Genomic DNA, 21,233 nt, shown 5'->3' with positions numbered 1-21,233 from the left:
CATCCAAATCAGAAAGAAATATTGACACATTGTAACTCACACTGTCAATTTGACAGTTCAGTTCCGCCCCAAGCGTTAAAAAAGTAAGCGACATTATGGCTGGTTCAAAAGAACGCTGTACCCGTTGCCACTGCTCCGAATTACAACCAAACTTTACGAAACCCATTTTCAATACTTACTTAACAATGTGCATAAGTTTGGTTTAATTCGGTGCAAAGACACGGCGGGTCCACATTTTGGCATATATTTCGAGACCCTAGTCATCAATAGGTATGAAAATTACCCCGTATTAAAGCACTTATCAACAGCTTTCATTTTATACCCATATTGTACATACACAACCAAAGGTTACCCGGTCCACGTTTTGACCTATATCTCGAGACCCCAGTCACGGAGCGGCATGAAAAATACTCTGTACTAAAGCATTCACCAACAGCTTTCATTTGATACCCATATTGTACATACACATCCGAAGGTTACCCGGGTCCACGTTTTGACCTATATCTCGAGCCCTATCCACCAATAGGTATCCAAACTATACGGAAACTATTTTCAATACCTTCTTAACAATGTGTGTAAGTTTGGTTTAATTCGGTGCAGACACGGCCGGTTAGCGAACACACACAAAAAGTTGACTTTATTTTATATATAAGATTTTTTTCAGTTTGTGTCCGAAAAATCCAAATATCTTACGGAACCCTATCTTTTTCCAAAATAAAATGTAATCCATGTTACTCTTGGATAATGTAGTTTTCGAATGGTGAAAGAATTTTTAAAATCGGGCCAGTAGTTTTTGAGCCTATTCGTTACAAACAAACAAACAAACAAACAAACAAACAAACAAAGTTTTCCTCTTTATAATATTAGTATAGATGTATTAAACTATGTTGATTTAAATTATTATTAAAAAATATTGAAAATTGACAAATTTATGTAAATAAACGTAACGAGTTAAAAAAAATGACGTCATCTGGTGGCAGCGATACAGCAAAGAATAATCATCTGAAATTAGAAACCCAAAAATTGTATTATTCTACACAATAGTGGCTATCGTAGTACGTAGCCCTTTGTTTTTTTTTTTTTTTGTTTTTGACAAAATGGTGGGGATTTGAATTTCGATGTGTGTTTTTCACCATTTCTTTGATTTTCAACAGGCCCAAAAAAATATTTATTTTCAAAATTTCGAAAATCGGCTGTGTACAACGATAGCCGATGCGATAACAAAATTAAATTTTTGAAAAAAGCAAATTAAAATTGGTACATTAGTCTTCGAGAAATCGTTGCCACCGTATCAAAAAAAAAAGAAGATGTTTCGAGAAAAACGCGGTTGAAATAAAGCTTCGTATCGCAAGCGCTACGGTGCCGAACCGAGAGGCGCTCACTTAAGTGCACATAGAATCGGGAATAAAGCGAATTTCGCTTTAAAATTTTTACCACATTTTCCTGAGTAGTTATACTAACAATTTATGCAAAAAAACAAAAATCGATTTGTTTGAATTTTCACAGTGGCGTTCCCCCTTAATAACTGCTTTCAAACCTCGATGCATACTTTACCAATACCTTGGTTTCATTAGCTGGAATTTTCTCCCACTCAACACTTAAAGCGCTGTCTTTAATGACGCCTTCGATTTTATTTTGTGCTTTCTGATTCTGCTTTCGAAGAGCCCAAAGACATACTCAATGGGGTTCAGATCTGGTGATTGAGTTGGAGTTTTAAGCTGCTTACGGTGGTAAATAAGCCATTCTTGCAAGAGGTAAGATGAGTGTTTTTGGTAATTGTCTTGTTGGAACTAGAACCCTTTAACATCCAGTCCAAGTTTAACGACACTGTCATGGATATTATTCTTCAAAATGTTTAAATACAGATGTTTGTCCATTTTATTATCAATAAAAACCATTTTTCCTACTCCATATGCAGCTATGCACCCCTAAACTACTACATTTCCTCCTCCATGCTTAACGATAGGAATACGTTTTTTTTTCATTCCGTTCTGTATTTTCTTTTCGGCAAACTTTTGGAGGCCCATCTGATCCGAAAACATTAAATTTCGACTCATCACTGAATAGGATGGATTCCCAAAAATAATCTGGCTCTCTGGCGCTGGAATCAGCTATATAAATGCATTTGGCGAGCTCCAATCTTTTCTTTCTGTTAATATCTGAAATTTAGGGCTTGCGGCGTGCCGCTCTGCTATGTTAACCAGCGTTTTGTAGACAATTAGGGACTGTTTATGGGCTTACTTTTTTATGCAAAGACTCTTGAATATTTCGGCATAGTATCGTGGAGGTTATTTTGGGATTTTTGCGCGACTGATGCTACTATGTTGTGTTCCTAACGTGAAGTCGATATTTTTCGCCTTCCGGCCTGGTGGTGATTAGCTTCCAATTTACCAGTATTAACGTAATTTACCAATTTTTTGGCCGATTTCGCGCAGAGACTTGTTTTCCAAGTACAATTTAATAACCGTTTTACGCATTCGGATTTTGTTACAGCAACAATATCATGAGCTGAGTGTGTACAAATAAATATTTTGCAACATTTTGCTACGTCTGCCTGCTTTTCTTGGAACCCTTCAGTATAAGTTGAAAGAACGGGGGTTTTGTTTGCGGCAATTCATTAGGAATGTAACAATCTTTCAGTGACCCAGAAGAAATATATTGTCACAGCAAATATTTTGCGTAAAGCTAAAGCTTTTTACGTACTACGCAGGATGTGCGAATGAATTGTTTGACCACTGAAAATACATAGGCACTTAGTGCTAATTTCAGAACTGGTTAAAATTACGATAAATCTAATGGTGCATTAATTTACCCTTTACCATTTTTCTTTATTTATAAGAAATATTTAAACGTTGACACCTCTTATCCGCCTCCATTGCCATACGTTACTATGTATATTAAGAATTCTGCGAACCGTACGAAGAATGAAAAGAAGTGGGCAGTTCCTCACATTATTTTCACAGCTCGCAGAATATTGAATACAGAATTTTGTAAAGTAGAATTTTGATAATTTTGCAGTATAGAATTTCCAAATATTTTTTTGTTTCTTGAGATGCTGGGCAACAGGAAAAACGCGCGCAAATTCTACTAGAAAGTTCGACTGCTTACAAAAGATTTTAAGACCGGGGCGTTTTCCCGAAGGAACCTTCCGCTTCCCGACCTTGACGAGGTAAGAATAGGGATAATGCGGCTAAAGAACAACAAAGTTAACGGACTGCCGGCTGAGCTATTCAAACATGGCAGCGAGGAGCTGGTAAGGTGCATGCTTCTATGCAAAATATGGTCGGATGAAAGCACGCCTGTCGATTGGAATTTAAGTGTGCTCTGCCCAATTCATAAGAAAGGTGATTCTGCAATCTATGCTAATTACTGCGGGGTTAATCTTCTAAGTATCGCCTATAAGGTTCTATGGAGCGTATTGTGTGAAAGGCTGAAGCCCACCATCAACCAACTGGTTGATAAGGTCCAATCATGGCTTTAGACCTGGAAAGACCACCATTGAGCAAATATTCACAATACGCCAAGCCTTGGTTTTCATGGGGTTTTCCCAAGACTTGAAGAATCTTTTTGGCGATTTTAAAGCTGCATTCGACAGAACGAAAGGAGTTGCCTATAAGCGGCGATGCATAAATTTGGTATCTCCACAAAACTACTACGACTATGCAAGATGACGTTGCTCAATACCACTAGCGCCGTCAGAATTGGGATGGACTTCTCCGCGCCGTTTGATACTAAACGAGGTTTCAGACAGGGCGACTCGCTGTCGTGTGACTTCCTTAACCTGATGTTGGAGAGATTCGTGTAAGCCGCAGAACTTATAAGAGCGTACAATTGTTCGGCCTTAACATCCACGCAGCTAGTTCTGCCTTTTCCAAAGTGAATAAAGGAGCAAGGCCATTTACCGATAAATTATTTTCTTTACATATTTGTTCACTTTAAATATTTGAATAACACGTTTTAAGTATTTTTATTTATTTTATTTATTTCTCCAAAGAATTCCTATAAGTTTTTCATGAAAAATTGTTAAAGCCGTGTTTCATTAGAAATCAATAACGCCGATTTCACGAATTTACAAATTTTGGGCAAATTTCGTGACTACGTCGGAATTGATATTAGAATTTTTTCTGACCTTGCCACGTCAGGATCTCCGCAATTAAAAATAAACTTGTACCTTGTACCTACCTTGGGTACAACTTTTAATCGGGGAAAAAACTGACCTCAAAGGAGGCTTATGAAAATGGGATGGTCAGGGAGTTTTCACCAATAAGGACGAGGTTTTCTGCAATCATGAAATTATCAAATTCAATTCAAAGAACCTGCTCGTATATTATAAAAAGAAGCGGCGCATATTTCTTTCAAATTCTGGGGTGACCACTATTTGACACAATTTTTTCATTTGGTGCACGGGGATTCGAACCTACGCCCTTCCGAGTGGTAGCGATGCACCAACGCAATCGGCTACGCCGGTCTAATATAATATACATACATACTAAATAAATAAGCTAACATCTTTCCTCATTTCCATTTCATTTTCATATCCATTTGATATTTTAGAGCACCGACTTTCTTCAATTCGTCCGGGTTATGCGATTTCTATCGATTATTCAATATTTCTAGTTTTCTTGAATAAAATTAACAAACAAGCGAACATTTCTACGCACTTTCAGACAGAAATAAAAATTTAAAACGAATGAGAAAATCTGTCTAGCATTTGCCTTTCCATTGTGACTTCCTTTTTAAGAACTAAAAATTGCAAAAAATTCTCTAAGTAAGTAAATACCTAGTTTTCAACCACGCATATCTTTTTGCTGTACTAACAGCAGTCACCTTTTTTACTAAGCGAGGTCAATTGCCAGAAGCATTTTTTCTTCGAACAAAGTTCCAGGAAAATGACAAAAAACAAAATGTCACATTGAAACGAAAGCAGGACAACCAGGATAACTATAACTATGACCGCAGCGCTCGACATGGGTAATATAAGTAGGTTTTTTCTTCTTCACCAGCCACTACAGCAACGCCATTTTTTTATTGTGCTAAAAAACTAGTTAACTTAGCGGAGCGGCATTTCCCAGTAGCCAGCAACGCCGTTGGCAATGGTGAATTGGTAAAGTCCGGCGAAAAACGGCTTTGTTGTTACTTTGCGTAGATAAAATGTGAATAGTTTCATTCGCAGAAATGGCCATAAAGAATCGTCGCGGTGCTAAAAAAATTAGAAGTGCTCATGGCGTGCAAATGCAAACAAAACCTCAAAGAAAAAGAGATACACAAAACTGATTTCGTTTTTTAGAATTTGGTGTAACCTCAGAGTCAATGAAGGTACGTAGCTAAAAAAAACTAAAAAAAAAAATAAAACAAAAAACTAAAAAATACAAAATACAACAAATATTGCAATGTGCGCATTTTACGCTGAGTTATTTTTTTAACAACCGCGATTAATTTGCCGCATAAGGAAGCTAGGAAGAAAGCAGTTTATGTGTGTGTGTGTGTGTGTGTGTGTGCACAAAAACCGACCTTCCACCAATTGTGTTCGTAAGTTTCGTCTTAAAATGTTAAAAATGGCAGAAGGTCAACACAGCAAAAAACACAGAAATAAATAAATAACTACAACTTAAGTATGAATAAAAAAAGGTAAACGTAGATTTGATGGATTTGTTGAGAGCTGTTGAGAGTTGTCTTTCTGCGCTGTGACACCAAACGGAGGATGTGGCATGCAGTAGATGTCCGTGAGTCAAACCGCAATAAAAATCAATATCGGCTGGAATTTTTCACAATCGGTGGCATGCAGGCACCGGAACATGCTAAGGGTCACAATTCTCTCTCTCTTTGGATACGCCACACCAGTTTTTTAACAAAGCGTTTTTTGTTCTTTGTTTTTTCAAAATCATTATTGAAAGTTAAGCAGTTTACTAAGTCAATGTGAATTAAATGTATACAAAATATTGAACTTTTTTCCGTAAATTTTTCGAGCGAAACTATTTTATAGGCACAATAGCTGATGCGCGGCATGTGAGCGGCCGAAAACGGAAAAATATACTAGGAAGCAGCAAACTGTTTCGGTACAATCGTATATGTGCGCGCATATGTGCAAGGTACAGTTGGTGGAATCCGTATTCGTACACTGACTACGTTTTTGCAATGAAACTATGTATGAATACGGGAGGATGGTTCCACATGTAAAAGTCCACGCAAATGGGGAAAGTTACTGATCGCCATTCACTTGGGAGTGGCCACGACGATTCTTCTGCATATGGTTCAAGTAGCTCACAACTCCCGGGATTAGCCCAAGTATCCTCCGGGTAGCTTCCGAACATCCGTTCGGGAGTGAGCTAACGTGAGAAGGCGAAACATTCCAGGATAGCTGATTGTGCGCTGGGTTTGGCATCCGCCACTGTGTTTTAGATGTACGTACGATAGCCGCTTATGCGATTTTGGTCGAGTTTAAAACGTGCTAACCGGCGTCAGTTGGACACACCAAGTGTAGCCAAGTTCTTCTCCACCTGATCTTTCAAACGCAGAGAAGGCCTTCCTCTTCCTCTGCTAACATCAGCTGGTACCACATCGAATACTCTCAGAGCCGGAGCTTTTGAATCCATTCGGACGACATAACCCAGCCAACGAAGTCGCTGGATCTTTATTTGCTGCGCTACGTCTATACCGTCGTAAAGCTCATTCAGCTCCATCGCTTGCGATATTCGCCGTTGCCAACATGCAAAGGTCTAAAAATCTTCCGTAAAATCTTTCTCTCAAACACTCCAAGCAAGGCCTCATCGGATATTATCATCGTACACACTTTTGCGCTATACGTTAGGACGGGCATGACGACAGACTTGTAGAGTGTTAGCTTTGATCATCGAGAGAGAATTTTACTACTCAATTGCCTACTAAGTCCAAAGTAGTATTTGTTGGCAAGAAAGATTCTATGTTGGATTTTAAAAATAAAAATAAACGAAGTATCTTACAACCTCGAAATCATAACTGTCAACAGTGACGTGGGCACCGATACGCGAGTGCGTCGACTGTTTGTTTGATGACAAGAAGAACTTCGTTTTGTCATCGTTTACCACCAGACCCATTTGCTTGGCTTCTTTAACCAATTTGAAAATGGCAGAACTACGTTCTCATAAAAAATTGTGCCTAAGCGATTAAGTTCTGCTGCTCGTACGATCCTCTCCAACATCAGGTTAAAGACGTCACACGACAGCGAGTCACCCGGCCACAGTGATAAGGTCCAATAAGTTGGTTGATGGTGGGTTTCAGTCTTTCACACAATACGCTCGCTAGAATCGTATACGCGAACTATAGAAAACTAATCCCGCGGTAATTGGCACAGAAGGCAGGATCACTCTTCTTATGGATTGGACAGAGCACACTTAAATTACAATCGACAGCTCCTCGCCACCGTGTTTGAATAGCTCAGCCGGTAGTTCGTCGGCTCCCACGGTTTCGTTGTTCATTAGCCGAGTTATCGCTATTCTCACCTGGTCATGGTCAAATAGCGGAAGGACAGTCCCGTCGTCACCGATTGGGGTATCGGGATATTCATATTTTCTTTGGCATGCCACTATTTAGCAAGTACGAAAGTGTTTCCTCCATAATGAAGCCTCTGTCTGTGTCCTTACAGGAGAACACCCCAGTCTTGAAACCTTCCGCCAGTGGCCAAACTTTCTAGTAGAATTTTAAAAGCGTTTTTCTTTTGAACAAAGAACAATAACTAGGGGAATGCGAACCTGCCAGCTAACGCACTTGTGTGAATACCTACCTTAATCCTGCTTCTAGAAATTGCAAGATATCTGTTTTAGATTGGGCGCTCTGTGAGACAGGTAAGTCAAATATTATATATTGAACCTGATTCGGAAATATGTTACACAGCTGAGTCGAGGGCTGCGGATGGCAGGACTGGTGCGGCGCCTTGGGGATGAAGATTATTTCATGCAAATGTTGACCGCGACTGCGCTTCAAATGGTCCATCCGCTTAGTCCAATTTTGGCATACTCTTTCCAATGTTTCGGCCGGTATCTCACATATAAATGCTTTAATGTTGTCTTCCTATGCGACAATTGAAGCAGGCTTGTCTGAATAGACATGAGCTTTAACATAGCCCCACAAAAAATAATCTAAAGGCGTTATATCGCACGATCTGGGTGGCCACTTGACAGGTCCCGAACGTGAAATAAAATGTTCACCGAACTTGCCTCTCAACAAGTCCATTATTACGCGTGCTGTGTGGCATGTGGCGCCGTCTTGCTGAAACCACATGCCATGCAAGTCAAGCTCTTGCATTTTGGGCAAAAAAAAAGTTGGATATCACTTCGCGGCAGCGCTCACCATTCACAGTTACGTTACGATTCGCAGCATCTTTGAAGAAGTACGGTCTAATGATGCTTCCAGCCCATAAACCGCACCAAACTGTGACCTTTTCTGGATACATTGGTAGCTCTTACAATTTTTCTGGCTGATCTTCACTCCAAAATCGACAATTCTGCTTATTTACGTACCCATTGATTCAAAAATGAGCTTCGTCGCTGAACACAATTTTTCGATAAAAAAGTGGATCTTCGGCCAACTTTCCAAAAGTCCATTCTCCAAAAATTCTGCGTTGCGGTAGGTCGTTCGACTTCAATTCTTGCACCAGCTGTATTTTGAAAGGCTTCACACCTAAATCCTTTCGCAAAATTTTCCACGTTGCTGAGTAACAGAGGCCCAATTGCTGCGAACGGCGACGAATCGATAATTGATGGTCATCATTAACACTGGCCGATACAGATGCGATATTTTCTTCAGTTCGCACTCTACGTAAGCGCGTTGGTGGTTTGATGTCCAATAAATTTAGTCACAATGGCTCAAATAGCCGCTTCAGTGGGTGGATTAAACTGACCATCAAATGGAAGAAGCGCGCGATAAACTTTCTTAACAGAACACGCATTTTTATAATGAAATACAATGATTTGCAAGCGTTGTTCGTTTGTAAGACGATTCATGGTTAAATTATAGGCCAAACTGAAGATGTTTGACAGTGAAACAAAACACGAAACGTGCGTCAGCTGTTTAAACCAACTGTTTAAAAAAATAATAGCTAAAAAATCACCCGTTATATGCCCCTCCATTTGTGGACCAACATCAAGAGGCTCGGCCAAACATCTAACAGAAGTGTACGCGCTAATTTTTTTTTATGGTATTGACGTCAAGTGACCATCGCAAAGTCTTCTAGCAAAAATTACTTTCATATAAGAAAGTGATGAAGGATGCATGAAAAAAATTCAGAAAAATTGTTCGTACTAATACGAATTTTATAAACTGTATTGGCTTAGGAAGAAACTACCTAGCAGACATTTACTCATACCAACAACAACCACTCTTGCCCGTATATACTTAAATATTTTATATACAAGTTATTTACAATGCTTGTGTGCGACGCATGCGCTCAAATAGAGCTCCACTGCTGCCTTATGTCCCTTGCCTGTTTCTTCCCAAACCAACTGCGATTGCCGTGACTGACTGTCCGCCTGGTTGACTATATGATATATATATAGCCCTGCTGCTGTCTACTACTGCGGGCTTTTGGGAAAATGGTAGCAATCAACGCTTTTACCACACCATTGATTGCCGCAATCATTTTATTTTCATTAGTTTGCCGCATACCAAACACTTTTAACAGCATCGCCAACTTGGTCGAACAATGGGTTCGCTTTCAGTTGGAGCAGTAGCGACTGTAGCTGCTCTTTTTCACTATATTATTCATTGCTTGTCCATATGTGGGAATACATAAATATGTATGTGCACAATACTCTAGTATTTATATGCGTTGTGCTCATTTTTATTGCATTCGAATTTACGAAATTTAACAACATTCGTTTGCCTTCAACTTTGTACAGCGGATCATTTCAAATGACTGTGAAAAGTTTATCAACTGTCCATTTTTGAATTTCATGCACCGCAAAGCGAAGCTACGCGGGACTATTCATTATCTTCGACATTTACATGTGTCCAGTGTGTCAATTAAATGTCAAAATAACCCTCAAAAGCAACTTCTCTCGCGTGGCTAGACAGGCATTCAAATTTAACTAATCGTTCATAGCAATTTGCCATTTGTCAAGCTACTGAATGCTGAAAACTCACCACTGCCCACTCAATCTGTTAAGCCCATGTGCCATAACACATGTTCATATGGAAATTTCTGTATCAGGATTACCTCATCACTTTATATGAAAATCTACTGCCATATACACCAGCGCCCCTTCGTCACATTTGCATCGCCATTTTGCCTCCTTTTATTACTGTTCGTTGTTCATTGTGCCGCCACAGTCCATTGTTGATTGTTTTTACTATTAACTCCGATTGCCTTTTCCGCGCTTATTAGTTGGCCTTTTGTCTGCCATACTTTTGACTTGCTTCAATTTCCAACGCCAGCCCATTCATTGTCTTATCACATTTGTCCGGCTACCCCTCTTTTGCTCTCCAGCCGATTAGCCAGCAGCGCTCTCATAAATAAAACGACGTAAGCGTTCACATGTTACACACGTTCCATCACACACAAACACACACACACAGGCACATGTGTGCGTCTGTACATTTCGCAGCCAATTTATTCGTACAATTTTTGCACAATTTTCATCCAATTTTATTTTGATGATCAGCGATTATCAGCATTTAGCATCTAACAGTGAACATTCATTAGATTTCGTTCCACCAGCTGAGATTCAGTCGAGAGCCGAGGGCAGAGTGAGAGCCAACCCTAATAACAATAAAATGTTGTTCCCCTAATTTGATTTTGCCGACGATGATTCGATAATTCGTTTCGCTCGTCCGTTAAATTTTATCATACGAAATTATCGCAATGCTATGCGAGTTTTTGGTAATTCAGTTCATACTTATATTTGTATGTGTGTATGTATGTGCATAGATACAATGTCCCATTTGAATATTAGCAATGCCCCAGTTAATTTGAGTTGAATTCTTTTTTGTGAGTGGTCTCTGCGTACGAAGTTGTGGAGATTTTACATTTATTTTTCTTTATTATGCCTGCACTGATGGCTAACTGCGTTCCCACGAACACGACTTCGGCGATCAGTTGTTGTAGGTGTGAAAATTAAGCTATGGGTGCTTTCAGTGAAATTTTCACGATATTCAGTGGTACAAAGATTGTTACTCATCCAGCTCCCTTATATGGTTGGAAAAATTAAATATTATACATATATACGTATATACATACACACACATTTTTAGTATTTAATTATATTCCTATATGTGTGTAGATTTGAGATCTATCTAATTTTCTATAATAAGAACTTTCGTTTCGCAAAATTAGTTAAGGTAATGTAGTAAATAATCGTAATAATACTCTGCATTCCCTTATTAAGTCTCGCTTTCGCTCTTGTTTGTTCGGTACAAATTTTAAACTAACTCTGCGATGAATTTGATAATGATGAATTTGATAACATTTCAATACGAGATAAGAATTAGTCATCTAGGTGGTGCTGCGTTGATTTTCGACAATTTCTCAATGTCTTCAGCAAAAAAAAAATTTTCAAAAATCAATACGGGTTTTGATCGACTTGGAACTTCAACTTTATTGTTCTTTACTTATTTTTATATCATTATTCTTCTTACTCTATCTTCGACATTTGACTTCAATCTGAGTTTTCTGTCTAATATTAGTCCTAACAGTTCATCACAAAATGAAAGTGCCGGTTATATGTAACAGCATAAAGAAATCGACATACATATAGACACAGGCGTAAATATACTAAAAGCTCAGTATGCCCGTCCGATAGCTTGAGCAAAAAGTATTATATTCCCATGAAACTTAGTACAAGGTAATTTGGTATTGAAAATGGGGGAAATCAGTTAATAAATACGCCCACCTGCCATATAACGGTAATCAATTAATATTAAAATGATATCTCTGTTAAAAATTAAGCAAGTAGTAAGTCATATATAGTACAAATGATGAGCCAAAATAAAAAAACATAAATGAAAAAGACTCCAGTAAAATTTTGAAAAATAGTCGGTGGGCGCGCCCATTTTAATGCGTTTAACGACTTTGAGAGCCAACGTAAATACATATCATTGCGATCGATGTAAAAACACGCCCACTTTTTATATGCTAAGACTAGATTTCTTTCGTCCGGCTGATTTAATTTAAAAACTTTTTTCATTTTAAAAATTAACAACTACCCAAAATTAATGTTGCTGAAATTTGCATAGAAATCTAAGGTTTGGTTCAGACCGAATGTAGCATTTCCTTACTGTTTTGTCGCATGCACTTCTAGTTACCCATTTTACGGCTCGCAATTTCGACCGGAATCAGAATGCTCGGAGCATTGTTTAAAAGTAAGAGTATACCTATGTGGCAAAGTATTTGGCGGCATCAGTCCTAATAGATTTAAGAATGAGAATTTTCCTAAAATCGTAGCGAAAGGTAATGACCAAATCTTTTTCTATTTTTTACTACTTTTAGTTTGTTTTGAAAAGGTCAACCTAATATTCATCTTTTTATAATGCCTTTTTGCTCTATCTTAATCTCTGGCAGTCACCCCTCGGCAGGCAAAGTCAAACCTCCGAGCGGATTTCTGCCATGGAAAAACACCTCATAAAAAACCATCTGCCATTCGGAGTCAGCTCAAAACTGTAGATCCCTAAATGCCAAAGAAGCTTCTCTCTAACCCGAATTCTAACACTAGATAATCAATTATCTGTTGTGCCAGTAATGAATGAACACTTTTGAATGGGACCGACTGAGTTTCTAGGCATTTTTCTAGAAAACATATTCTTGCTTTTATTAAAAGTGATAAAGACCAGTTTATATATAGATTTCATATATAAGATACGCATACATATATATTTATATATAAATATATTAAATATTACGAGTATGCACACTCTGAACAGTCACAAACAAGAAATAGACTATTCTATTCCTAGACTTACCTTCCAAGCTCTTCAAGACAAGTATCCCGTCAAGAAGGGAGTGCCAGACACCAAGGCCATGGAGAAGGGGGGAATTAAATTTTTATACAGATGGTTCCAAGCTAGACGATAAAGTTGGCTATGGAGTATTTTCGAAGGAATTAGGACTGGAACTATCCGTTCGACTACCAGACTACTGCAGCGTCTATCAGGCAGAGGTTCTAGCTATACAAGTAGTGGCTACATATCTAAATACGCATGCCGTACCAAAAAAATATATTCACGGATAGCCAAGCGGCCATTGAATCAATGAATGCGGCTGTACTAAGATCGAAGGTTGCACAGGAACGCCGTGCAGCCCTAAATGATATTAGCGACGTATTCAAGATCAGCCTTATTTGGGTTCCGGGACACAGAGATATTGACGGAAACTGTAGAGCTGATGAGCTAGGCAGAAAAAGTACTGCTCTTCAACTGTTCCGTGATAAAAGTACCATTGCAAAACCTTTGGCCACGAGTAAACTAATAATAAAAAAAAACATTACCCAAGAGGCCAATAGATCATGGAGAGATGAAGATACATGCGTAACAGCTAGGCTACTATGGACGCAAATTAACAAGAAAAGAACAAAGGAATTGCTTAGTCTCTCAAGAGATAAAATCTCGAAGATCGTGGCTTGTCATTGGCTATTTGACCGGTCATTGGCTATTTGGCAGGCATTCCTTGAGACTAGGAGTTTTCTCCCATGAATATTGCAGAAGTTGCAGAGATGAGGAATCATCCACTATGAGTTGCTCCATCCTGCTCGAACGATTGATTCTACACTTTACTGTCAACAACTGATGAGATTGAAGCAAGCAATCGAAAAAAAAACGGCCAGAACTGATCAGCAGAAAGGGCGTCGTCTTCCATCAGGACAACGCTAGGCCACACACATCTTTGATGACTCTGCAAAAACTGGGAGAGCTTGGCTGGGAAGTTTTGATGCATCCACCATATAGCGCTGACCTTGCACCATCGGACTACCATTTGTTTTGGTCAATGCAGAACTCCCTTAATGGAGTGAAGTTGGCTTCAAAAGAAGCCTGTGAAAATTACTTGTCGCAGTTTTTCGCCGAGAAACCACAAAAGTTTTACACTGATGGAATAATATCTCTAGAAGAAAAATGGCAAAAGGTGGTCGACCAAAATGGCACATATTTGGTTTAATAAAGTTCATTATAAATATAAAAAAATGAGTTAAAGTTTGATTAGAAATGCGAAAAGACTTTTTCGACTACCCAATATAATATATATACAAGCACACCCCTGATGGCGATTAATTTCAAAAATATTTATTTCAACATTTCCTCATTCCAATCAATCAATCCCAAAAACATAAAGCTTAGTAGCAGCTGCTCTGGCATGGTAAATCATCAGTTTTATGATCATCGAATTTACGAAACAGTTTAATAAAACACCTACAAAAACGACACACCAACAGACAAACTAAAAGCAAACAGCAAAAAAGAAAAAAAAAAAAGAAAAATTAAATCAAAAATCAGAACATTATTATCAATTAGTTATTCAACTCTAATTTTAGCATCTTTATTGAGGCAATTGACGAACAGCGTTCAGTTATGACACCTACGCTCTTCACTGTTATTCGTATTCATGGGAATTCGCTGGCACTGGCCTCTGATCGTCTACCGGCTGATGATCGGCAAATGCCGCTTGCGCCTTTAAGTTCTCAGGCCTCATCACTGGTCTTTACAAGTCATTGGCGACTCATCGGGCGGTGGTGGATAAGTGTTTGCCAGTGCAACTGCCGCTGCCGCCGCCTGGGCTGTTGCTGCTGCTTGAAATAATGTGATGTGGTGTGGTGGTGGAGACTAATTTTATGATTGCGTGATAGTCAAACAAAATTAAATTTTATTGGGGCCTGATGTGAGATTATGAGTTGCTTTTTAGTCGCACCATGAAAACCACTGTGAGTATCTTTGTAGAAATTTAATGACTCAACGTGGACAAACGATGGACTTTATTGATGGACTGACTGATGAATGCTTTGAGGTGTGAGTTATTGCGGTGGAGTAAAAAGGATTTTTTCAACTGCTTTCATATTTTTTTAAATAGTGAATTAGCACTTTGGTGCGCATCTTTTGTTTGTATGCATGTATGTGTGTGTGTGCGTGTATTTATGTGCGCAAGCCTCCTTCCTATACAATGCTTGTACAAATTTATTTGTGTCTATTTATTGTATTTGCGGCATTTTTAGCATACAATTCATCATTTGTTTCTAGTTTCTCGATTTTTGTTGTTTCTTTATGTAGTTTCCAGTTATGTCAGTTAATGTACCGCACAGACGAAGTTTTTTGTTCCCAGTTTAAGTGATTTTGTATAGATGTTAAGCAATTCATTAAGGGTCATAAACTTTGTGAAATACTCCACCAGTAATACAAAAAACCGAGGTAGAGAAAATTCCAAAAACAACTGAAGCTAAAATGGGCATTAAGTGATTATGAAAAGCCAGTAAAAAATATACGCAGCAGTATAGAAATCGGCAAAGGGTTTGAACATTTTTAAAGGTGTCAAATCGCTTAATTGAAACATTCTTCGAAAGATGTTTTATGGCGCGAAAACAAGTACAGATGTTACTACTTTCTGTTACGATGATACGCGCAGCTTTACTTAAACAAAAAATATTAAAACTTATGATTTTTATTGCAGAGGTTACGATTTACTTTTGAGCGAAGTAAGATCCATCGAAACCGCTGGATCTTTATTCGCTGCGCTATATCTATGACGTCGTATAGTTCATACAGCTCAAAGAGAGATTCCCTTTTTAACTTTCTTTAGATCTACGCGACCTCCGAAGTAATCTGAGTAGATCTTGTAGTGCCAAGGAGCCAAAGTGGTCGCTTCTTAACACATCAGTTCCAGAAATCTATAGCCTGATTCGAGCGAAGGCGGGGCAGACGCACAGAAAGTGGTCAGCCGTCTCATCCTCTTCTCCACATGCTGGACAGAGTGCACTGTCTTAGATGCCCACCTTTCCATCTGCCTATAGAAAGTGGCCCATCATCAGTCCAACCAGCTGCCTACAGTCCCTTCTGCTTGATGACAGGCGGATCTGCGACAGTCGGTCGGGCATGACAGGTAACATCAGTTTTGTCCATCTGCAGCGTCTTTCAGTCTGCCAAACTCGCTTGTGGGTTAGAGTAACCAGTTTGCTACCCGTGGCTTTGATGGCTGCAGGAGGGAGTAGCAGAACGGGCTCCGGGCAAAGTTGGTGTAGTTATCTCTTCCGGCAAGCAATGGCAAACCTCCCAGTGTATTTCTGCCATGGAAAAGCTCCTCATAAAAAATATCTGCCGTTCGGAGTCGGCTTGAAACTGTAGGTCCCTCCATTTGTGGAACAACATCAAGACGCACACCACAAATAGGAGGAGGAGCTCGGCCAAACACCCAAAAAGAGTGTACGCGCCAATTATATGTATATAGTTATCTCTTCCAACCTTTGGGATGAAGACGACCTTCACCATCCTCCAAGAGCGTGGTAAGATTTTCTTCAAGGCTGCTTTCACGGACTCAATCTAGTCTGGGCAACTTGGGGCGGCCTCATCCACCACAGATCTGGCAACGTACCAGTCATGCCAAAAAGGTGTAGCAGCTCTGACAACCGCCTCTATCAATAAGGGCTGTTGTCGGCTGACGCTTATCTGATTACCAGGAAAGTGAGATTCCATCAGCAAGCTGAGTGTGTCATTTTGCCACTCCGTGAAGGAGCCATCAGATTTCCTAAGTGACCCTAGCTTTGCAGTTCGCTCCCATTTCAGGATCCTAACCAATTTCGCCGTGTCACTCAGATATTCAATACCGCTGCATAATTCCCTATAGGAGGCTCTTTTCGATTCCCGAATAAGCCTCCTGTAGTTCTTCTGAACATCACGGTGTCGCTCCCACTCCTCAGCAAGGTAAGTCTTGAGGGCCTGGTTTAGAAGTTTTCTTGACTCACGCCTCAACATCTGGAGTTCTCGATTCCACAAAGGTGACTCAAAAAAATCAAACCGCAGTTGCTTGTGCCTAGCTGCATGGCCCGTCGTCTGGTTGATATTTCTTCGTTTCTCAGCAACATAGGTAGCCATAAACGCGATATTCTCGGCCGAACGACCAGTCTAGTAGCGGCCACGTCCTGCAAAGTCTCGTGCGTTTCCAGTTTTTTCGAGTCAAATAGATAAGCGCCAAAGCCTTTGCCTTGTTGGTGCGACACGATGAGGAAATCGACATCAATATTCATGCTGACCAAACACCACCTACCGATTATTGATCAAAAAGTCGGCAGAGTTATTCCACGCTCTTGCGGAGCATAGCGCCGCATTTTTTGTCTGTTTGCTTACTACAGATGTCTAGTTCACAAGTGTCAAATATGACTGAAGTACAACGCCAGCGGGTAATTAATTTTGTAGTAGTTAATATTCCCGTACAAGTGGATCTTTCGAAGGATTTCAACAGTGAATTTGCTTAAGGCAGCTCTAAATACTAGGGAGAGAGTTTACCTATGCCTCAAAGGGATACACTCACTAAAAACAAAAACTTTTTAACAGAATCGCCTGAAAGTTTAATATGGCTACCGCCAACATCAATGGTTATCGCCCGTACTAGAATCGTATTATTATTTCAATTATTTCGTATTATTTTGATTAAAAAGTGAAAAACGATTTTTAGAGTGTCAAACTCAAAACCGCGCCATTTTGTCAAATGTTTTTTTTTTATTCTAGTAGCGGGACATAGCTACAGTCATACTGATTAATAATTTGTTTGCTTTGTGTTACAGATAAATAGAAAAGCCAAAATGGACAACACCGTTCAGGTCCGATTTTTCGGGAGGGTCAACTTCAACGCCATTTTTAAAATATTAAAATTACAAAAAAAAAAATATTTTGTTTTTCAATTTTTTATGTAAGAAGAATAAAAAGCTTAAAAAATTTTGAATATCGTATTTCCCTAAATTTTCGAGCTCTAGACCACCGGGACCCCTTAACACGTTGGCTGCCACGTCACACGTTTTCATGTGACACGTAAATGTTACCCTGAGGCCACGTCACACATTTTTGTACATTTTAATATGGAATTTTACATAGAATTTGGATTATCTGGCCTGTGATGAACATTTTGGTGTATTTCCCATGGCCGTTGTGTATTTGTTGTAAATTAAAATTTGTCTTTTTATTAATTCTTTTAATAATTAATTCATTTATGAATAAAACAAATACAAAAATATATATGTATGTAAATTCAAATGGAAATCAGTAGAAAAACAATCAACTTAAAATTAAAAATTCAATTTTTTAATGGAGATCAGTGCAAAAATTAATTTTTCTGGTGGGAATATTTAGGAAAACTTTCTACACATAGTTGCGGTTTATTGGGCAGTAGGTGGTGGTCCTTTTCAAGCTCTTTCTGGCTGTTACTCTATCAGCAGATTTTTTTGACATGGCATAACACAATACACAAGCACGCCTTATTGTTTTTCCGTTGTCGTCCTTTCTTTTTTCTATAAAATGTTTTCCTTTTGTTATGGGTTCTGGAGACATGAAGTCCAACAAAGCATTTGAAGTCTCCTGCCGGAACTTGGTTATTGAAATTTGTTTGTTTGTAGCCTTTTTATATATTATAAAGGCATTTACGACAGACATTCCTAGTAACAGTTCAAAAGCCACTTTGCGGTACCACTTAACACGTCTTCTGAGAGTGGTGGCGTAGGCGGTCATTTGATCGGATATATGTATCAACACCTAATTTGGCTTTGTTGTAATCAATAACAGCAAGAGATTTTTCAAAAGCTCGTTGCCTTCGATTCCTGGTGGAAAACTAAGTAATATAAACCAAAAATATCAAATACAACTCAAACCCTACAAAAAATTACTGTCGCACATTTTCGTGCGACGTGGCCCCACAACATGTTTTATGATCTCCCAGGCCATGTCGGACGAAAATGTGCGACACAAAAAAACCATTATAACTACAAAATTAGCGACCAAAATAAAGTCGCGAGTAGTTAAAACTTATTTTTAGGCACTTAAAAACAAAAAAGAACATAAATAAGTTGTTGGCCTCAGGTGACCAAAATTGTTAAATGACATTGATACTGAACGATCAAAATTCTAAAAAGGCTTTGGCAGCTAACGTGTTAAGATAACATGTCGTGCGTTCCAGGCGTTATGGATTTCAGCACTTCATTCAGCAAGCAAATCCCATGACTGAGTAAGCGCTGAAGGCCACAGCGTCTAGAACGCGTGGTATGGAGTGCCAGCTTTAACTCTTTCACTCTTCGATGTGACACTTACTTTTAATGTAACTCCCTTTCATTATCTACGGTGGCTGCCAAACATCCATACTTGCATACTTTGCATAGTTGATTAGCGAACACATCTGTTAGCTGTTAAACAAATAAATAATTTAATAATTTTCGCATTACACTTACTTATAGATGTCAACACCTTCCTTGCAATGCACCCCACTTTCAACTACCAGCAACTGCAAGTGAGCACATTCACACACACACAAAAGAATCCCGTCCACCCTTCCGGCAATTCGCCTCGTCAGCCTACCGCCACATCCTTCTTGCATGGCAATAATAAATATAAACAAACAAAGCAAAAAAAAAGTTCAAAGCGAAAATGAATAAACGCACATCATTTAGTAATAAACTTCTGCTACCTTTTTGCCATATTTGTTTAACTGGTTGTGTTAGTGAGCTCCTTTCCCGTGGCGCATAATCCCACATGATTAATTATCGCAATCTGATTTGGAAGTTACATATCAGCAACTTGTCGGTTGGTAATCTCTGCTAAGCTTAACAAGCTCATCCAAACACATGCTACCGCCTATAGCAATACAATTTACAACAATGTTTTTGACTTTTTTATATCCTGCCAGCAGCGCACAGCGGTCAACCAACCACCACAGGCACTGCTTTCACTGCGCGAAGAAAACGTGTGTGGATGTGTGTTTGTATGTATGGGGCCACCGCCTTTTTATCTTTAAAAATTAATTGTCATAACATTTGTTACGCTGCTATCCTTTTTTATTACATTTTGATATTGTCGTGGTAATTGCTATTGTTGTTGTCATCGTCGTCGTTGCATGATTGCTGTTTCTTTTTTTTTTTCAAATTACCGACAAGCAATTCAATTTTCACACTTTTCAAGTTGCTCACGGAGCGCCTGAATTGTATCTGTTGTTCCCGCGGGATTTCCCACCACCACACCAGCGACATCCTCACCTCAATTTCCCCTGAAACACTTCCTCTGCCTCAACGCCTTATCTCTATTATTAAGTAATAAAATTCTGCCACTTGTACCCTTAGCGAGAAGGGGGTGCAAGTTATACGCCACTAGTGTTGGTGAAAAAATGAGCAGACCATTTTTTATGGTACTCAACCTGTCAAAACAAAATTTGATTGAGCGTATACACAAACAACACCACCACACAAGCCCTTATATGCACACAAAGCTGGACGATAAATATGCACTCACTGCACTCAATTAGCTGCTTGACTCTCTGACGCTGAGCAGCTCTGATATTCTTATACTTACATGTGGTATGTGTGGATGTATCCCCGAGTACCAGTCCCTTTGTTGTGAAAGACTTAATTCATATATGTGCATGCATACGTACATATACACACGTGTATATTTACATATTTATTAGAGACAAATGCTGAAGCACTCCCACCCTTTGCCAACGTAACTTCAGCTCTTTTAGTTTTTTATCGCATGATGCTGGCAATTTAGTTTGTCATTTTGTATTATAATATGTAAGTATGTGTGTCTGTATACATGCTTATGTGTAAGTACGTGTTGATAATGATTCTGTAAGTTGAAGTTGTTGTTTGGTAATGTGTATTCATGGATTGAATTAACTTGTGGAAATCATATGCCAGGAATGAGTTTTCAGGAAAACAGCCAACACCCTATTTTTGGGCTAATTCATTATTTTTGAAAATAGTGGAAAATTTATATTACATAATTTACACAAAATACTCATTATTAAAAACTGAAAACAAAAACATTACTACATACAGCCATGGCTAGAGAAATAATGCACCTATAGTTTTCTTCTATTTATTTTATTCTTATTTCGTAGAAGATTCACTGATATTCGCACATACAGGACTCCCGACCATGATGAGGAGAGAATACCAATAACGCGGCTAAAGAACAACAAAGCCGCGGGAGCTGACGGACTACCGGCTGAGCTTCTCAAACCTGGCGGCGAGGAGCTGGCAAGGTGCATGCATCAGCTTCTATGCAAAATATGGTCGGATGAAAGCACGCCTGCC

Source organism: Anastrepha ludens, chromosome 6 (genome assembly GCF_028408465.1).
Source record: "Anastrepha ludens isolate Willacy chromosome 6, idAnaLude1.1, whole genome shotgun sequence".
Lineage (NCBI taxonomy): Eukaryota > Metazoa > Arthropoda > Insecta > Diptera > Tephritidae > Anastrepha > Anastrepha ludens.
The sequence above is the reverse complement of the archived record's forward strand: the minus strand, read 5'-3'. Positions refer to the sequence as shown.